Raw genomic sequence first — 18,230 nt, 5'->3', positions numbered from 1 at the left:
CCCTCTCTCTCTCTCTCTCTCTCTCTCTCTGTTTCTCTAGCAATTCTAGAAGTTCAAACACAAAGTAGGGGGCCGGGAACGGTTGCATTACCTTGGAGATGGCAGTCATTCATTCTCCTGTGTCCATCTACAAATGGTCATGGTTACACAGAGCAAAATATTCAGGGTGCTAGAAATCAACTTATAAGACATGCTATGGACATGAAAGGGGAGTGATCCAAACATAGCTCTCTTATCTAGGTGTAGTAGACTTTGAGAGTCTGGCAAGGTCTACAACAGCAGAATCTTACACAGAAAACAAGCCTGGATCAGGTGTTCCCATGAATAAATAAACTTAAATAAATGTAAGAAGGAAGTGGGGGAAGAGGGGGAGGGAAGAAGGGAGAAACAGTGAGATGGACACAGAATGTTCTCCTGGGCTCCTGGTGGGCGATGCACGCCCCTCTTCTCACCCGCAGGCAGAGAGGTTACAAGGCGTCAGAACTAGATGACTGGAGAGAGTTAGAGGAACTGAGAACTCAGGTACTGTTTTCCATCTTCTTGGCTGATATAGTGTATCAGTATTAAGGAAAGCTTGAAAAGCTCATGCCCATCAGTTGCATCACAGACATTTAAAAACTTTGGGGATGAAGGATGGAGAGAAAGCTAAGTCTTTGAGTTTTTTTCCCTTTAAAAAATGCCCTGAGCCCTTGGCTTCCTAGTCCGCCTGTGGACTTGAGTTGCTTGAGTTTCAGCAGTGCGGGCTGCCCTTGCTTTCCGTCCAAGACCTGGGGTGACTTACAGAGCCGTGCTCAGTGGCGGCCCGCCTTACTTTTTCTCCGCACTCTATTTATGGACCGCGTGGTCACCAACACAGAACTCCCTTGAAGAGTACTGCTCCAATGCCTGTGATGTATTTACAAGCACCTCTCAGCTACGTACTTAATAAACCAGCCCTTCAAAGGAGCCGCCAACCTGGCGAGCTGTCAGCACCCTAGTCATCATAAACCACATTTTAGCAGGACCGCGTTCTCAGAGTGAGCGTTTTCATGGATGTCGTTCAAGGTGATCAGACCATGCTTTCCGGAACATGTTGTTAATGCCTGTGGACATCTTTCCTAATTAGAGGAAAGAAGGGTTCATTTTAGGTTTTGATCCTAATGATAAAGTATTCCTTCTGTGAATTTGATACATTCTGAAATGTTCCCTTATTCTTGTGATCTCTGGGCCAGTTCCGTCTCTCTCGTTTTCACACACACCCCCAAAGGTTTTTGTTCAGAAAAGTAAGTTTTTAACACAGCTGTAGCTGGAACACTCATTTACTATTGCTGATAAAACAGTAGGAAGGTTAGGCTGAAAATCTCATGGCCAAGAAAGATAGCAGAGCCTGGTGGCTAAGAATGAGCTCAACAGGCAGACCACCTTGGCCCCAAATTGGCCTCCACCATGTATCACTGTAGGACTTTTGGCAAGTTACTTAACTCTTAAAGCCTCAGTTTCCCTATCTGCAAAATGGGAGTAATAATTACTTTTGGAGATCCTGGGACCACTGCGAAAGGTGAAACAGCAGACATGAGAGCCAGCCCATGGGTAAGGCTTGGTAATTGTGGGCTATTTGGATCAGCATCACCAAACCAAGTGTATTAATTTCCCACGGCTGGTATAACAAATTTGCCACAAACTCAGTGGCTTAAAACAACAGCTGTTTATCCTCTTCCGTTTCTGGAGGCCAGGGTTCAACATCAAGGCGCCACACCCCCTTTGAAGTTCCTAGAGGAGGAAACTTTCTTGCCTCTTCCTACTTTCAGTGGCTCCTTGCATCCCTGAGCTTGTGGCTGCGTCACTTTCCATATCTGCCTCCCTCCTCACATGGCCTCTTCCTCTGTGTCACCCCCTCTTCTGTCTCTAAAGACATTCGTGACGGGATTAGACACCCACCTCCCCCTAGATAACCCAGATGACCTCATCTTGAGATCCTCCACTTCATTACACCTGCAAAGACCCTTTTTTAAAAAAATAAGGTCATGTTCATAGTCTCATGGGTTAGAATATGGACACAGCTTTGCAGGGACACCAGTCTATCCATCACACCAAGGTAGAAAGGATGGGGGCATCAGGTTGAGTTCAGAGGCAACTTCCCCTTGTCTGTTTTCCCCAGAACAGACGTGATGGGCAGGTAGATGTGAACTCAGTGTCTTATGCCACACTTACATCTTCCAGCTGCTCTCATTCAGGCCCTCACTTGCTGGAACTCATATCAGGGTCCTTTGATTTCCAACCACAAAAACACATGATTTTTTTTTTTTTCCTAGATGAGCTCAGATAGTTCTTAACATTTCCTAGTGCACCTGTGTTGTTGGAGCCAGAGGACCCAACTGTGGTAGAGAAAGGGCATCTTCCCTGGAACATGGAGGCGATGAAAAGCAGGAGACAAGAAGCCTGGGTGCCTTTCACCCTGGCCCCCAAAAGCTCATGACATAGTCAGTGGCTGGGAGTAAGCGTAGGGACAGAAGATGATACGGAGACCGCAGCCAGCCAGTTGGGATGGACTCAAGAATGTGACCGCCTGGAGCCCAGCATATCACTTGTTTTGAACAAGCTGCCTTGTTAAAAATGGCTTTAATGGCCAGGCGCTGTGGACCAGAAACCCATTGCGAAAGGCTGGTGATTCACTTTGCATATCTCATAATCCCACATTTACAAATCACCCGAAGATAGCCTTTCACATTTGGATATTTAAAAACGAAACTTTGACTGCGGCCGTGAAGTAGTATCAGAGTTTACCAAAAGTCTGTACCCAGAGAGGGGCAAACAGAAGAAGCCGATAGGAACAAAAAGGCTCTGGGGAGGAAAAAAAAGACTTGTGTTTTCTTGTTTGTTGTGGTTCTCCGAACGGAGCTGATCTTCCTCATTTCCATTATTCGCCCCCCCCACCTGCCCCATCATGGAAGAAACATACAGGTCCACCATCATTCAGTTATTTTCGTGCTCTTTAAAGTTCAATATGTATGATTTAAAAAATGCTGAGGAACGGTCATTAATTCTGTCTTCCCTCACTTCCCTCTGGTCCTCTGAGCACCACAGCTTGGGGAAAATGGACAGAGGCAGAGGGACGCTCAACTGTTCCCAGCCACTTCAGGGTGTATTTGTATTTTCACATTTTACTTGCAAAGCCTTTAGCCCCACATGAGCTTTTTTATTATTGAACGATTGCTTTCAAAGCCCTAGAGCAGCCCAATTGTTAATGGAGACTAAAGATCGGGATTGCAAAACTCCTCCGGTAAATAAAATCTTCACTGACGAACCCAGTTTTTTACCTGTAGACTTTTCTTCCGTAATCTCTTTCTGGCAAAACATGTGATGTTTTGCTACTAGAGATTCAGTTACCAGCCACAGTAAATAAAACAAAATAATGATAATAATGGTACAGAACTCACCCTAAAAACAAACACTGGCCAATCATATTGATTTCCTGTTTCTTTGGGCAGTTCTAATAATTTATGGGGGGGATGGAATATACCACTTCTTATCCAGTTTATTTTTGATGATCAAGCTTTGGAGCATCTTCAGATTGAGTATCTAATTCAGGCTCTTCCAAGCGTCATGGAATGTAACATGTACTGTTCAAAAGAAATAAGTGTTTTTCCAGGGAAAACTGAAACCATGACACCAGGACCCCGAGTGAGCCATGAGTAGGAAAGACAGTCCTTCCCTCCAGACACTGGCTCAAGGACCAATACTTCAGGGCCCGTCGTGATTTCACACCAGCTCAGGGTTAGGTTTGGGGTCAAGGACATTCCAAGTATCATTTCAAGATGGTGGGAAAGAACCTCCAATTGTAATCAGTAGCAAGAAGATCATTCTAAAAATGGGACCCCCCCCCACCCTGCTTTCCCACTTGGAGAAAATGTGGACAAATGGGCGGAGGAGGCAATGGGGACTCTGACCCAAGCGTTTCCTCAGGTCACTTAGTGGCTCGTGAAACTTGAGCGTTAAAACACACACCACCATGGGCTGCAACAGGGCTAATTTCGGCACACTGCTGGTCCTCCCATGCAGCGTCGCTGGATCCGAGCCTCCGTAAGTCAGTGTCACCTGGTCTGATTAACGATAGTTTTGAGTCCTCGCAGTGATGAGCTCAGGCCTTTGCGGATCTTGAAGGAGGATGCGTTATGGTCCTTCGGATCTGACACTTGGGTGTGACCACGCAGGGGTCAGAAAAGCAGAGTATCCCTAGGGCAGGCGGGTGAGGAAGGTCCCTGAGGAGCCCCAGGGAGTCAGCATGACCCTGGTTGGCAGCGGCTCACCTGTCTTAAGGCATGAAGTTTCCAGACCCCATTACTCGCTGGTTCCTACTGTGGACGAAGTTCTCTTTGTTGTGAGATTTATGTGTTCAACATAAGTCATTCCAAGGCCAGATCAAGACCCAGAGGGCTTAGCCAGGCATCTTGGGAAGGGCTGCACACATAGACTTGCTGGGTAGGTTTTTAAAAGAGTATCTCAGGCTACAAAGGGAGGAAGAAATAATCTGACAAGTGATAGTACTTCTTGGAGTTGTAGGAAGCGAACCTGATTGTTGTATTACATCTCCTGGGGGTTATCCCACCATCGCGGCCATTAGTGCATCTCTCTGTACGTATCAGATGGAAGATTATATAATGATACAGTTATTAAAATATCTGTAGAAGTCAGCACAGGCTCAAGGGCTCAACTTGGCATTTCTGCCCCTTAAGTGATTTATTGGGATCGTTCCTCTCGGGGTCTGTCAATCTTCATCCATCCTTGGTTGTAAATCACCTGCTATGTGGATCGACTGGCGTTGCCTGAGTTTTAAGCTGTGCTTCAGTGGGCCATCCAGTGGGCCATCCAATGGGTCTCCAGTGGGACTGGGATCTTCAGGATGAACGTGGAAACTTTTGAAACGTGCAGTTCCTTCCCCCTTAACCCAGGTTTGAAACTGCAGCGTGTGTCTGTGATAGGGTCTACACCTGGCTTGCTTTTGGAGCCAAGGGCCCCCGAAGAAAGGCGAGGGCATTGCCTGGTTCGCACGTTGACTGAAGGCAATCACAAAATAACTGTGGTTCACATTTCTGGAATGACTGATGCTGTTGGCTGCCGTAGTCCCCACCACCAGCCACCAACAGTGTGTATGGCGTGGTCCTGGGGGTCTTGCCTGTTGTGCCAGCTCAGAGGCTGTCAGCCACATGAGTCCCCACCCTCGCCCATCATGAAGGCCATTAACGAGGTGGCCCTAAACTCTAATAGGTTGTACTTGTGGGCAGATTCTGGGGCTCTCGGGGATTAATGCCTACTGTTCTCAGGAAGCCAGCAAGGATGGCCCAGAGCCCCTTTCCCCCGACTCTGCTCCCTGATTAAGAGGCTCTTTTTTTGATAATATTTTTGCTGTGTGATTGGGCTTTCTGAGCCACCATATGTTGCTAAATGGGAGAAGCCATTGCTCAGATGTGGTTCTGTTTAATATGATTCTCCACGAATTACAAAGCTTGTCTTTACAATTGAATTTGTGCAGAATTACAGACGGCCAGTTCAGGTGGAAGGGAGAGGAAATCTTGTTATTCTTATTCCAGAATCTCTTCCCGATTTCCTCATTTGGTTCTTTCACGCCTTGGGGGAGGGCGGGGTTGGGGAGATGCCTTAGAGCCTCTGTAAGGAATTTCTCTTATTTTTCAAACTTCCTGCCTGGCCATTCACGGGAGCACACAGTGGCCTGCGGACATCAAAGTGGAATGCTAGTTCTTCTGTCCATCCACCCCATCAGTCAGCTGTTCTTCCCACCTTTTCATCGGAGGGACTCCAATAAAACATGGGAACCCCCAAAGTGCAGTATATGAGGAAAGCAGAATCTGGACCCATAGGTGTGGATATGGATAATGGGAATTCAGAGGCCAGGTTGGCCACTTCCCGATTAGGTAACCTTGCAAGAATTACTTCAGTCCCCTGCCTTGTGATCCCCATCTGTGAAATGGGCACAGTAATGATGGTGCTTAGATCACTGGAGAGTTGTGAGGATGAAATGGGTTAATATACACGAAGCACTGGATGCCTGGAGTGCAGTATTGACTCTCATTTCCTCGTGAACAGGGACTGAGATATATTTTTGTCATGTGTTTGGCACAGAGCCCAGTACACGTTAAATACTCCTATGTGGTCAGTGTTGTACTTTTTACTATGATTGCTATCGTCATGCTCTTGTTGGTAGTGTTGTTGCGTGATCAGGGCGTTGCACATCTGTTCTCTCCTATGAGCCACACAGCTGCCCTGTGATAATTACCTTGTGTGTCTCCTTACTTCCAGGAGCGATGAGAGCCCTGGGGTGGACAAGGGCAGGAGTGGTCCTAGTGTCCATCTTTGTTTATGTTCGGTTTCCTTGGATAAACTAACAGGAGGGCCCAGACCCACTGCTCCACAGGGTCAAATGGAATGGAAATGGTTACAGTTGAAAGTGAAAGTCACTCAGTCGTGTCCAACTCTTTGTGACCCCGTGGACCACAGTCCATGGAATTCTCCAGGCCAGAACACTGGAGTGGGTAGCCTTTCCCTTCTCCAGGGGATCTTCCCAACCCAGGAATCGAACCGGAGTGCATTGCAGATGGATTCTTTACCAACTGAGCTATCAGGTTACAGTTGAAAGGGACCTTAAATGTCTTTCTGCGTGTGCATGCTAAGTCACTCAGTTGTGTCCGACTCTTTGTGATGCCACAGACTGTAGCCCACCAGGCTCCTCTGTCCATGGGATTCTACAGCTAGAACAGTGCAGTGGATTGCCACTCCATTCTCCAGGGGACCTTCCCGACCCAGGGATAGAACCCACACGTCTTAAGTCTCCTTCATTGGCAGGCGGGTTCTTTACCACTAGCGCCACCTAGGAAGCCCAAAAAATGTCTTTCTGGAAGTCCTTCATTTCATACGTGAGGTGTCAAGGCCCAGGGAGTGCCAGTGAGTGGCCCGGTTGGAGACAGACTTGAACTCTTGAGTCTTAGGGCTTGGTCCAGGGGCCGTCCCGCTGGCCCACCGTCCTTCTGTCGGGGTGGGGTGGGGGTGGGCACATCTCGTGGACTCCACTGTCAGTACAGAGGGGACCCCAGGACGTTTAGTTTACTCCTGCTCTGCCCCTCACTGAGATGAGATGATGAGATGATGGGTCCCCTGGTTCAATTCTGTATCACGGCTTTTCTGTGTCTCCATCTTTTCAATGCTGAATTTCCTACTGAAGGAGTAGGGATCTTGTTCAAAGGTAAGAACACCTGTCTCAAGGCCACCTGCTGTCCTGCTCAGTCCCACCGAGTGTCCCCAAGCCCTGCTTTGGGGTGCGGACGTGGGTACAGCTGCAGGGGCGCTTCTGACCACCAGGCCCACGTGGACAGCGGCCGGCGGGGGACCCCTGACCTGTCTCCTTACGTGCCTGTCCCCTTATGAATCGGACACATTCAGAGAATGTGAACGGTCAGCCTCTTCCACGTTTTGGATGAACCACGTACGGAAGGCTTTCTCTGAACCGCATTTCACCTCCCTGTGTGAGTCTGCCCACCAGCCTGGGCCTTGAAAGCCTGCTTGTGGCCTGTGCCGCCTCTGGGCCAGGAGGAGGCCAGGAAACAGCTGTGGAGGGTGACGGGCTGGGGCCGCAGCTGTGGGAGTGCATCCAGGGGGTGCCTGGGCAGGCCGGGGCTCACACTGAGCGACGGTCCCCTCGTCTCCCCCCAGGACGCTGCCAAGTCCCATGCTGTTCACTCCCTGAACAGTGTCCGGCAGGGACAGCCAGGCTGCCTGGCCAGGCCCCAGCATCCCTGCGGTGGCCATGCCCTTGGTGGTGAATTCAGGGTCAAGGGCATGAATGGCTGGGCCAGCGCCACCCGGGACCATCACAGGAATCCCAGGAGCGAAGCACAGATGCCTCTCTCTGAGGCGCTGTACCGAGGCGGGGCTTCCAGGCTCCTTCTTCGGTTGAGATTCTGTGACTCGGTAGTTGTCTATCCTAAACGATACTTCATTCAGAGGCGATGGGAAAAACAGGGCTTGGAGGCTCCGCTCTAACTAGCAGCGCAGACCTGCTGTCTCCTCCTCGCCTCCCGCAGCCTGTCCTGACCACCTGTCCCAGGGCCTGGAGCTCTGAGCTCTGAGGATCCCAGGTTCCTAAGAACCAGATAAGAGGAGGAGGCCAATGATGAGTGTTTGCTTGCTCCAAGAAACCCATCCACTCAGAAACAGAGCATTCAGAGGGTTTGCAAGTTTCCTCCCAAGGATGATTTCCTCCTTTAGGCAGTTCTTACAGAGGTTTCCCTTGTGGCTCAGACACTAAAGAATCTGCCTGCAATGGAGACTCGGGTTCAATCCCTGGGTTGGGAAGATCCCCTGGAGAAGGGCATGGCAACCTGCTCCAGTATTCTTGCCTGGAGAATCCCATGGACGGAGGAGCCTGGCAGGCTACAGTCCACGCAGTCGCAAAGAGTCGGGCACGACTGAGCAACTAACACTTTCACTTTCAGGCAGTTCTTATATAGTGACTTTGAACTCCTGACCATTGGAGATGAGCGAGTCAGAGAAAGCTAAACCAGCATGAGATAGTTCCCCCACTCCATCAGATAGAGGAGACATTAGAAGCCCAGAGAGGTGGAGTGACTGCATGAAGGTCACACGGACAGCGTCTGTATTGGAGCGCTCGGCTTCCCTCTGCCCAGCTCGAACACAGTCTGAGTATTTGGTTAAGAGCGAAAACGAAGCTTCCTGAGCAGTCCCTTCAAAACAGCACTTAGGAAGAAGGGGCCATTGGAACAAGAAAGGGCAAACACCAGTATGCCTCTGCGCGCTGCTCCACCCAGCTTCTCATCTTTATATTACAAAAAAAAAAGTCTCAAATAACCCAAACAGGCAGGGTCTGATCTGCAGACAGTCTGCAGGCATCCGCCCAAGAAACTGCCGGTTGGCCGGTCCATCCTCCTCTGATTTATGTTGTGTGTGTTAAGCCTTAAATTGTTGAGACTCTGGCTGGCTGCAGTGGTATTACTGGAGGGTTGGTGCATGTTTTCGGCTCACAGAGCTGGCTCCGGGGACTGGAGGTGTTGGCCCCGAATCAAGTCCAATCTCACACCTGTCTGAGACAATGAGGGCCTTGTTAGACGCATCTCCAGCCCAGGCGGCTCGGCCTGCTTACTTCTCGACATTCAGAAAGGGGGGTGGGGAGGAGAAGCCGAGCTGACACGCTGGGGATATACTGGGGTCGCCGCCTCCCTGGCCCGCTCCTCCTTCCCTGCCCCCCCACCCCATTTTATAAACCTTTCCTTATTTTTGGAAATTAAAAAAAAAAAAACAAATAAACAATACCAACAGTAGCACCCTTATGAAAGAGAGTTTCCTACTGCAAAACAAGCAGCCCAGGGCCTGCTGGAGACTAAATTCAGTCGCGGCTCCAGGGTGGGGGAGAGGCAAGTAAGTGGGTTAGCAGGGTGCCTTAGCAGGGGTGGAGCCCGCCCCCCCCGCCCCCCCCCCCGCCCCCCCCGCCAACCGGGGCTGATGCTTGAGCTCCTCCCACGCTGATGGGGGTCCTTTCCTGGTTTTCCCTTCCATTGCTGACGTATCAGTGACGGGAGCGGAAGGGAGCTTCCTGCTCAGCTTTGTATCACGATGCTCACAACACGGCAGATGGTGCCATCGTGGTTCTGCATTCCCGTCCCTTGTCGTCGGCAGAGAGGACGCGGCCGGCCGCCAGCACTTTAGTATGCGGACCCTTTGCGAGTCCGCTTTTTGCCGAGACCCCTGACTCCAGGCAGCCACTTGGGCGGGACCTTCTCTGGGTCCAGGCTGGCACCCCTCAAGGCCAGTGGCTCTGGGTGGTCATTATTCAGTCAAAGCCATCCTGGGATGACTTTGTCTTCATAGGGATGGGTGGTGTGGAGGCCTGTGGGAGAACTGTCCCAAAGGGAGTTCCCCAGAGTTAGAAAAACCTCCCCTTGCTCCCCACCAGGGAGTCCACCTCGGGGTTCCTCTCCCTCAGAGCTGCCCTGTCTTGGGGGCCGACACCTCCCAGCCCCCCTTCTCCATAAGCGAGGCTCTTACCCTGAGCTGGGAGGCATTTGGGCACCGGCGGTGACTCCGTTCTGCAAGAAACAGGCAGCCCGGTCCTACTCGCTGGCAGACTACTGCGTAAGCATTTAAGGGTCCTGTGGGTCTTGTGACCTCAGCCTCGGAGACACGGCACAGGACACCCAAGGCCTGGGACTTACCCAAGGGGAAGTGGGGCCTGGCATTTTGTTAGCACAAATCTTTTTTTTAAAAAAATATTTATTTATTTATGGCTGTTGCTGCCTGAGCTTCTCTCTAGCTGTGCTGCTGCTTGGGTTTCTCACCGCGGAGGCTTTTCTCTTGTAGATCACGGGCTCTGGGGCGCTCAGCCTTCAATAGCTGTGACACGTGGGCTCCTGGGCTCGACAGTGTGAGGTCAGTAGTTGTGGCGCTTGGGCTTAGTTGCTCCACGGCTCGTGGGATCTTCCCAGATCAGGGATGGCACCCTGTGTCTCCTGCACTGGCAGGCGGATTCTTTACCACCAAGCGCACCAGGGAAGCCCCGCATAGATCACCTGGAACAGATGTCTCTATGTGAGTATCAGCCAAAGTCCCCAAGGGGACGAGAGGCTCACTTTTCAGGGGTGGCAGAGTGAGGCACATAAACAGCAAGGGACAGAAAAACCTGGGGACTCTGGCTCCTCCCTCCAACCTGGCCGTAGTTCCCTTCTCTGTGACCTTGGGTGTGACCTTGACCACACACGTAAAGACCCCGTGCGGTGGGAGATGGCATCACTCGCCTCCACTGCTAGGCTCCTCCTCCTGTCTAGATGCATCCCCCGGCGAGGATCTGATGACCACAGAGGGCTGGTCTAGATATAACAGGGCACCTTCGTCACTGACCTCATAGCTCTCCATCCATCGGAGACCTGGCCTGTCTCTGGGCCATGAGCTGTTCCACAGTGAGCCCACCCATGCTCTGAAATGACCAAACAGGCAAGCAGATAAGCCGGAAGGAGGCTGGGGTGCTGAGGCTGTGAGCAGTTGTCTTTCTCCCTGCCGTCTCTTCTGGCCTCTGAACACCGATCGCCAGACCTGCCCACCTGTTTTGGTCCATGGTGGGGCCCACCTGGAAAGCCCCGACCCCTCACCCTCTCCATCTCCCCCGTCCTGCCCCTCTCCTTGAGGACATCTTTTTCCCCACCAATGACCACACTTCCCTCCTCCTGGACCTGTTGGTCGAGACCTCTCTCCCCGCCTTCTTCCCTCCATCTACACTGTGTTGAGACCCGGGGAGTGTACGGGTTGGCTGCTTCTCCAACGGTCCTGGGCTCCCAGGAGCAAGCACATGACGTTTGCCCGTCCATGCTGCCACCTCATTGAAACCTCAGAACACACCCCAGGGCTGCCGCCTCTCCGACGGTAAACACAGAACCCCGCCCACCTGTGCCCGGTTCTCCCCATCCGGATTCGTGGTTCTGAGAACGACAACAACCTTTTCCCTAGAAGTCCCAGGCCAGCAGGGAACTCTCTCTGGGATGTCTCCAGACCCCATGACCCTGGCCCGGATGCCTGGGGAGGGTGGGGTTGGGAAGGGGGTCAGTGGGCACCATCGAGCAAGCATTCTCCCTGCTTTCGAGAGTTGCAGGGTTTAATCCCAACTTCAGAATTTCCTGCCCCAAATGATTTCTTTCCTCCCCAAGCTCTTGCTGCCTTGGTGCTTTTGTTTTCTTGCTTTCGCGATCTGCCCTTTCTGTGATTCCCAGAGCCCATCTGGGAGCCCGGGGGGGGTGGAAGCCTGGCTGGGCCCATCTGGGTGACCCGCTACCCCTCCCTGGGTCCTGTCCCTCCACTTTTGTGACAAGGAGGGAACCCGGAAGTCCCTCCGCTTCTTCATCTCCTGCCCCATCACCTTGCACAGCTCCTGTTAACTCGAGCGCTGCCCTTTCCCTTGGCTGAGCCGCCCACCTAAGCCAGGCTCTCTGGTGTCTTCCTTCCCTCCACCCAGCATCCCAGAGAGCTCACCCAAGCCTGTCATTCAGATGCCTGAACCTGGCTTCCCAGGTTTAATGACAGCTCGGAACCCCGAAGTTGAGGCGAGGTTGTCTGTCCACGGCTTCCTCCTAGCACCGTCCCCCTGACCTCACCACCATCCCCTTAGCACCTGCGTTCTGTCCCCTCGCTCACCCCCTATTCAGGTGTCCCCGTGTCCCGTCCTTCTCCAGCAGCTCCATACATAGATCCCCCTGGGTTCCAGCACTTTTCAAATCCGCCCTTCCAAGTTTCACTTTTTATCTTGCTAGCCGATCTTACCTTCCCACCCCTGATCAAAGCCTCTTGCCCAGACTGACCCACTGACCGACCTCAGGGGCCCGGGTCCCCAGATACCGAAACCTTTCACTGCCGTCCCCTGGAGGGCCTCCCTCTGTGTCTGACAGGACTACGGAAGTCTGGTTAGCCCCCTGCCCCCAGACCCCCTTTTCACGGTCACATTATTGTTTTCAGCTGGTGGACAGAGGACCATTCCAACACATCTGTCTGGTCTCTGAAAAAAAGGACTGAAATATGGACCAGCGGCCAGAAAGGCGTTTGCCACCCTCCTTATCAATCTTCCTTTTCACTTTTGTCTCCTCTCCTTTGGTCCCTCAGTTCCAATCAAGGGGAAAGCACTTTGGACGTGCTGTTGAGACTGGTTTGCTGGGGTTTTGTTTTGCTTTTTTCAGTGCCGGCAGGAAGTTCCTGTTTATTGCAAAGGTGGTTCGTTTCCAAAGACATTACAGAGCAAAGCAGCTAGCTCTAGTATGATTTCTTGCTGCCTTTTTTTCGGGGTGGTACACAATACCAAAAAAAAATAAACCAATGGGAGAGAGTCAGCGAACACAAAGGGAGATGTTATAATAGGCTTTTGTTGGTACTTGCAATTTCTTGTTGAAAAACAGAGCAAAGACCCTGAGGTGCTGAGGTGTGGACAGAAGCCTGATGTTATCGGGCCCCTAGAAATCCTGCCTGGAGTCCAGTGGCAGGCAGGATCCAGAACTCAAAAAGACAGAGGCAACTGGTCTTGCTCAGTACAAACGGTGCTTTTAGTCTGTCGTAAACAGCCTGTGCCCCAGGGCTCAAATCCTTCAAAAGTTTGCCTAGGTAATTGCGTTTCATTGCCGTCTGGCATGTGCTCCTCTGTCTAATCTGGAGGTTCAGACAGCCAGGCCAAAGCTTGTGAGACTGCAGGAGAACGAGCCCGTGAATTTAATCCACTTGAAAGACAGACTAATACAAGTGCGCCTAACTCATTATTTTAAGTGATGGGAGCAGAAGAGGGTATGGCACTTTCCATAAAGGGGTTTAAAGTCAGCACGTCGGCCGCAGCCACTTGGCAGTGGAAGGCTATTAGGAGAAAAGGCAGAACCCGGGTGACCATGTGAGCCTTACTGCAGACTCCTCGCTTCTGGGAGCCTGCCTCTCCCGTGACCACCCCCAAAACACCGCAGGGGGCGAGGGACGGGGTGGGGCAGGGGAACTTGGGAGGGGAATGGTATCCTCCCTACCTAATTTTGAGTTGCATTATTCATGAATTCACAGCAGCAGTGACAGATTTCCACTTCTACTTGAGATCTGGGGTTGTCTGGGCTTCGTTTCAGAATGGAAGGGAGACGTAAATGGAGTCAGGGCTTCCCAGCCAGCCCCACAAAGCTCAGATCCCAGATCTGTAAGCAGAAAACGTACCCTTCCCCAGCATCCAAAGAGCACGTACTTGGGGACTACTTCTGTGTGTGTGTGTGTGTGTATATTTGTTTGTTTGTTAAGCTTATACCGGCTTCTTCATTTTGTATCTGGTAACTAGATGCAGGGTTGGGGTAGCTGGCTGCAAGCATCATGTAGTAGAAAAAGCCCTCCACCAACATCCAGCAAGTCTGTCCCCACCCTGCCAGTAAGCTGCCGCGGGGGACAGAAGGAGCCATCTCACCTTGCCATGCTTCGGTTTTCTCCGATGGCAGAGGGTTGGGGGCTGGCTCACAAAGGCTTGAGGTTGCTTTTTGCTCCGTCACCCCCAGATGTTGGAACGAAACCTTAGACGTGCAGACAGCGATCTGCATCGTTATCTAGTTACGTGTGACTCATGCCCGGGAAGCCTAGGGGAGGCAAGCGCCAGCCTGTCCCCTTTCCCAGGTGGCACAACTGACCGTCAGCTCAGGAGGAGTGGTCTCATCGGTCATGCACACCGGCGGCTAACCCAGGGCTTGGCACACCAGACATCCAAGACCGGGTGCCAGGCCATGAGACTGTGGGCAAAGCAGCTGTCCCCAACCCTGGCACCCTGGCCATAGCGTGATGGCGGACGAATGGCCTCCAGCCACCCCTGGGTTCCCAGAAGGGCTCCAGAAGGTGCCTTGTCGCTTCAACTAAGGATTCCACTTGTACTCAGCCCAGGGCTTGTGCTGCATTAAAACTCTGTTTTGAGTCTGGGGGCACTCTGGAAGTCACAGCGTTCTGGTTTGTCATCGTGGTTGGACACTGGGGAGGTGCGTGCCTACCCTGGGCTGGGTTTTCCTGGGGTGTCCTGTGCCCTGGGGGATGTTAAATACAACCCCCTGGCCTTCACCTATGCAATGCCAAGAGCACCCCCCTTACACCAGTGGCAACAACCAAAAACATCTCCAGATGCTGTCCGGTGTCTCCTGGAGGAGACACCACCCCTGTTGAGACCCCTCTGGGAAACTCACAAGAGTTCAGTTGTTCCACCAGGATGTCAAGGTCGGTGTCGACCACAGACAGCAGCCGCCTGGACCTCAGGAGTAAATCCACGCTGACCCTTGACTTCTGCAGGCCAGGGTTATCCCCATTCTCTGAGGTCAACCCTGTTCTCCAAGGTCATCCTTGTTGCTGAGCAAGAATGTCTAATCGTCTGCTCTCTCAGACTTGGCTTTTAATTTTTTCTTTAAAAAAAAAAAAAGAATCTTCATTTTAGTCCAAGTCACTAAAAACCTGCTGCTTCTCCGAGGAAGCCTTCCTTGACCTTGAAAATCAAAGCAGTTCTCTGGAGGGAGGTTTCCCACTGCCGGGCTCACAGTATCATCTTTCTCAGGGTGACCTCATCTATTAAAGTATGAAGGTTGTATTTGAAATGCCATTTACTTTCTCTAAGTCAATACGTGAAGCTGTGGCTCTTTAGATCATCAGAGGTCTGCTTATTACCAAGAGTTTTTGTGCGTGTGGATGTGTCAGTTTTTAAATCCAGGTCCGCTCCGGAGGAGTTTAAAGGAATTCTGGTGGATTTCTGTTTGCCTTTCTGAATCGGAGTTTGGGGTGATGGTGCTCTGTGAGCGCAGATTGCCCCCAGATGAGTCTGACTTTATTAGTCTGCGTCCTTTGTTCAGAGCACCAGGGATGAGCTTGTGAAAGCGCTGGCGGCTCTTATCTTCAAAGGCCTCCTCCCTGCCGCAGAACTCCACCTCGGCAACCTGTGCCCTTCATCTGCTGCCGTCCCAATTAGTTCACGTCAAGGTCAGTTCTTCGGGGTGTGCGAACACGGCTGCAGGCTCAAGTGAGCCAGTTCCTCTCGTGTGGCTCTCGCAGCGGGTGGGGTGGGATGGGGAGATGGCAGAGGGTCGCCAGAGGCAGGGGGAGCCGTGGGCTCCCACAGAGGAAGCCGACAGGGATGCCCCCGGCTCACGAGCCGAAGACACCTAGTTATATTCTGGCTCACGGTGACCAGGCAGCTCAGCTTCTTCCTTCCTCATTTGCTGCTCTGATGGAAAATGTCTGAGCAGTGAGCAATTTTCAAAACACCACAAGCAGCGTAAAAGGAGCCATTTCTTGGGAGGGAGGAGGTGGTAGGGTTCTTTGTGTATGGAGAAACCTCGTGTTTCAAGACGTCTAATAAAACATTCCTCCTCCCGAAAGATGTTTACAGATGGGGAACCAGAGCTGGTGGGTCTGGAAGGGCGTCCCGTTCCAGGGATGAAAGCGGGATGCCGGGGTCAGGATGGCCAGTCCTGCGGTCGCCGGTCGCCCCGAGGTTAGCAACAGAAAAGGTGGGAGTCTGGGAATCGCAGCGCCTCCTGTCTCCAGCGTGGAGAGGACAAGCTGCCTCCTCCGGCCATCACTGCAGGCACAGCAGGGTGGAGGGAGGAGGGTCAGGGGTTGGCAGTGCCCTGGAAGAGGGGAGAAATGCATCACTCTGTACATCCAGAGACTTTCCCAGCGTGTAGTGGACCGGCGGTGTTGGAGGGGATGTGACGGCCAGGAACCATACAGTGCTGGGCTGCTCCTCAGGCAGGCGTGGGGTGTCCCCCGCGAAAGGATGCTAGAGGGGTGCAGACGCGGGGTGGGGGGTGGGTGCCCTGAGGGGTCTCACCCCCCTAGTCCTACGACTGGGATTCCCAGGAGCCTGGGCTGATGTGTGGGAAAGGGAAAGGCTTCAGTGTGCGTGATCACTGGGACCGGCTGGCGGGGACAGGAAGGGAGAACGGGAGAACGCTGGGCCGGGGGCCTGCTGCCTTGGCCGGTGAGTGCACATGGGAGGCCCACCCCGGCCCCGCCGCTCAGGGCTTCCCCGCACTTCCCTTGTCTTCTGTGGGGACATTTTTCTGGCTGGGAGTGTGGAATGGAAGCTCTTAAAGAGCCATTGCTGTGAGCCTGAGTCCCGGCCCCGCCGAAGGGGAAGAACCACGCATCCTTAATGTGCATCCTCTGCTTTCTGGATTCTGTGTGGCGGTGGGTACCCTCAGCAGGGTGGCCGGGGGGGAGGCTGGTGCTCCAGGGGGAGGCAGCCCATGTAGGTGAGACCCTGACTTTCCGGCGGAGGGTCTGGGGGCGTTTTGCACCTGGGACCTCAGGGCCAAGGCCAAGGCAGGTTTCATCCCCCTCCTCCCTTTGTTGGGACTGTGCGGGTCCTCTCTGGGCACAGAATCTTCCTCGGAAGGGACAGGGAGAGAAGACTTCAGTCGCTCAGTCATGTCCGACTCTCTGCGACCCCATGGACCGCACCACACCAGGCCTCCCTGTCCATCACCAACTCCCGGAGCTTGCTCAAACTCATGTCCATTGAGTCGGTGATGCCATCCAACCATCTCATCCTCTGTCGTCCCCTTCTCCTCCCACCTTCAATCTTTCCCAGCATCAGGGTCTTTTCCAATGAGTCAGTTCTTTGCATCAGGTGGCCACATTATTGGAGTTTCAGCTTGCTTACTGGGAGCCAGATACCGCATGAGCAGTGATGGGGTCGGAATCCCGTTTCCTCTTCCCGGAATGCACCCTCCCAACAGGTGAGGGGGTGGAAACTGCATCTCCCGTGGCTTAAGCTGCTTGCCTCAGCACACAGGGAGCAAGGGGCGAGCTGGGGGCTCAGCCCTCATCTCTCAGAACCTCCCTCCAAGCCCTGCCCCTGTTGCGGGCCCTTTCTCCCTGAGGGGCAGCTTGGGGACAGGTTCCCAAAACCTGGAAATGTTTGGAGCCACTCAGACCAAAAGCGAGTTCAGCATCTTCTGTGTTGTGGTTCACTCTTCCCTAGATGGTCTTCACTGTGCTCTTTTTTTCCCTATTCGTGTGAGTTCTGGTTTTATTGGCAGGCTGTGCTACTGCTTCAAGTAGCACAAACTCATTCAGGATGCACTAGGGGCCATGTCACAGGAGAGCACAAGATGCAGAGGATGCCTGAATGGGCTTCGAGCCACTTTTAGAATGTGCGTGAGGACGACAGCCCAGAGCAGGCGCATGTGTGGCGAGATGGGTTTTTATTGTGACTTTACAACAAACGGGCTTCCCTGGTGGCTCAGCTGGTAAAGAATCCACCTGCCACATGGAAGACTTGAGTCCGATCCCTGGGTTTGGGAAGATCCCCTGTAGAAGGGAGAGGCAACCCACTCTAGTATTCTTGGCCTTCCCTGATGGCTCAGCTGGTAAAGAATCCACCTGCAATGTGGGAGACCTGGGTTCGATCCCTGGGTTTGGGAAGGTCCCCTAGAGAAGGGAAAGGGTGCCCACTCCAGGATTCTGGCCTGGAGAATTCCATGGACTGTATAGCCCGAGGGGTCGCAAAGAGTCAGACACGACTGAGTGGCCTTCACTTACAACGAATACATAAATCTCATGATAATAATAAAATTCATCAAAAGGTTCTAACTTTTTACAAAACCGCAGGAGTGCTAAAAGTGAAAAGTTCATCATGGAGCAGGATGCGGGTGGGACCTCAGAGGCAGCCAGTCTGCAGTGACCTCCCGGGGACCTGCTGTGCA

At 52.5% G+C, this 18,230-nt stretch overlaps 1 protein-coding gene and 1 long non-coding RNA gene across 6 annotated transcripts in view; one reads left to right on the top strand and one right to left on the bottom strand.

Moving 5' to 3' along the window:
* The window catches only part of RUNX1 (RUNX family transcription factor 1), a 273,518-nt gene that overhangs the window by 234,512 nt on the left and 20,776 nt on the right, over positions 1-18,230 (top strand). The gene's annotated exons all lie outside the window — the stretch shown is intronic.
* Positions 10,258-18,230, bottom strand: part of LOC145532899 (uncharacterized) — a 24,863-nt gene continuing 16,890 nt past the window's right edge. Inside the window, exons 2-3 of the long non-coding RNA XR_014073696.1 lie at positions 14,718-14,930; positions 10,258-10,571 (exon numbers count right to left, since the gene is read on the bottom strand). This is a non-coding gene — a long non-coding RNA (uncharacterized LOC145532899). The remainder of the gene's footprint in view (positions 10,572-14,717; positions 14,931-18,230) is intronic.

This window comes from Giraffa tippelskirchi, chromosome 2 (assembly GCF_054371585.1).
Source record: "Giraffa tippelskirchi isolate mGirTip1 chromosome 2, T2T-mGirTip1v1.2.pri, whole genome shotgun sequence".
Taxonomy (NCBI): domain Eukaryota; kingdom Metazoa; phylum Chordata; class Mammalia; order Artiodactyla; family Giraffidae; genus Giraffa; species Giraffa tippelskirchi.
The sequence above is the reverse complement of the archived record's forward strand: the minus strand, read 5'-3'. Positions and strand labels throughout refer to the sequence as shown.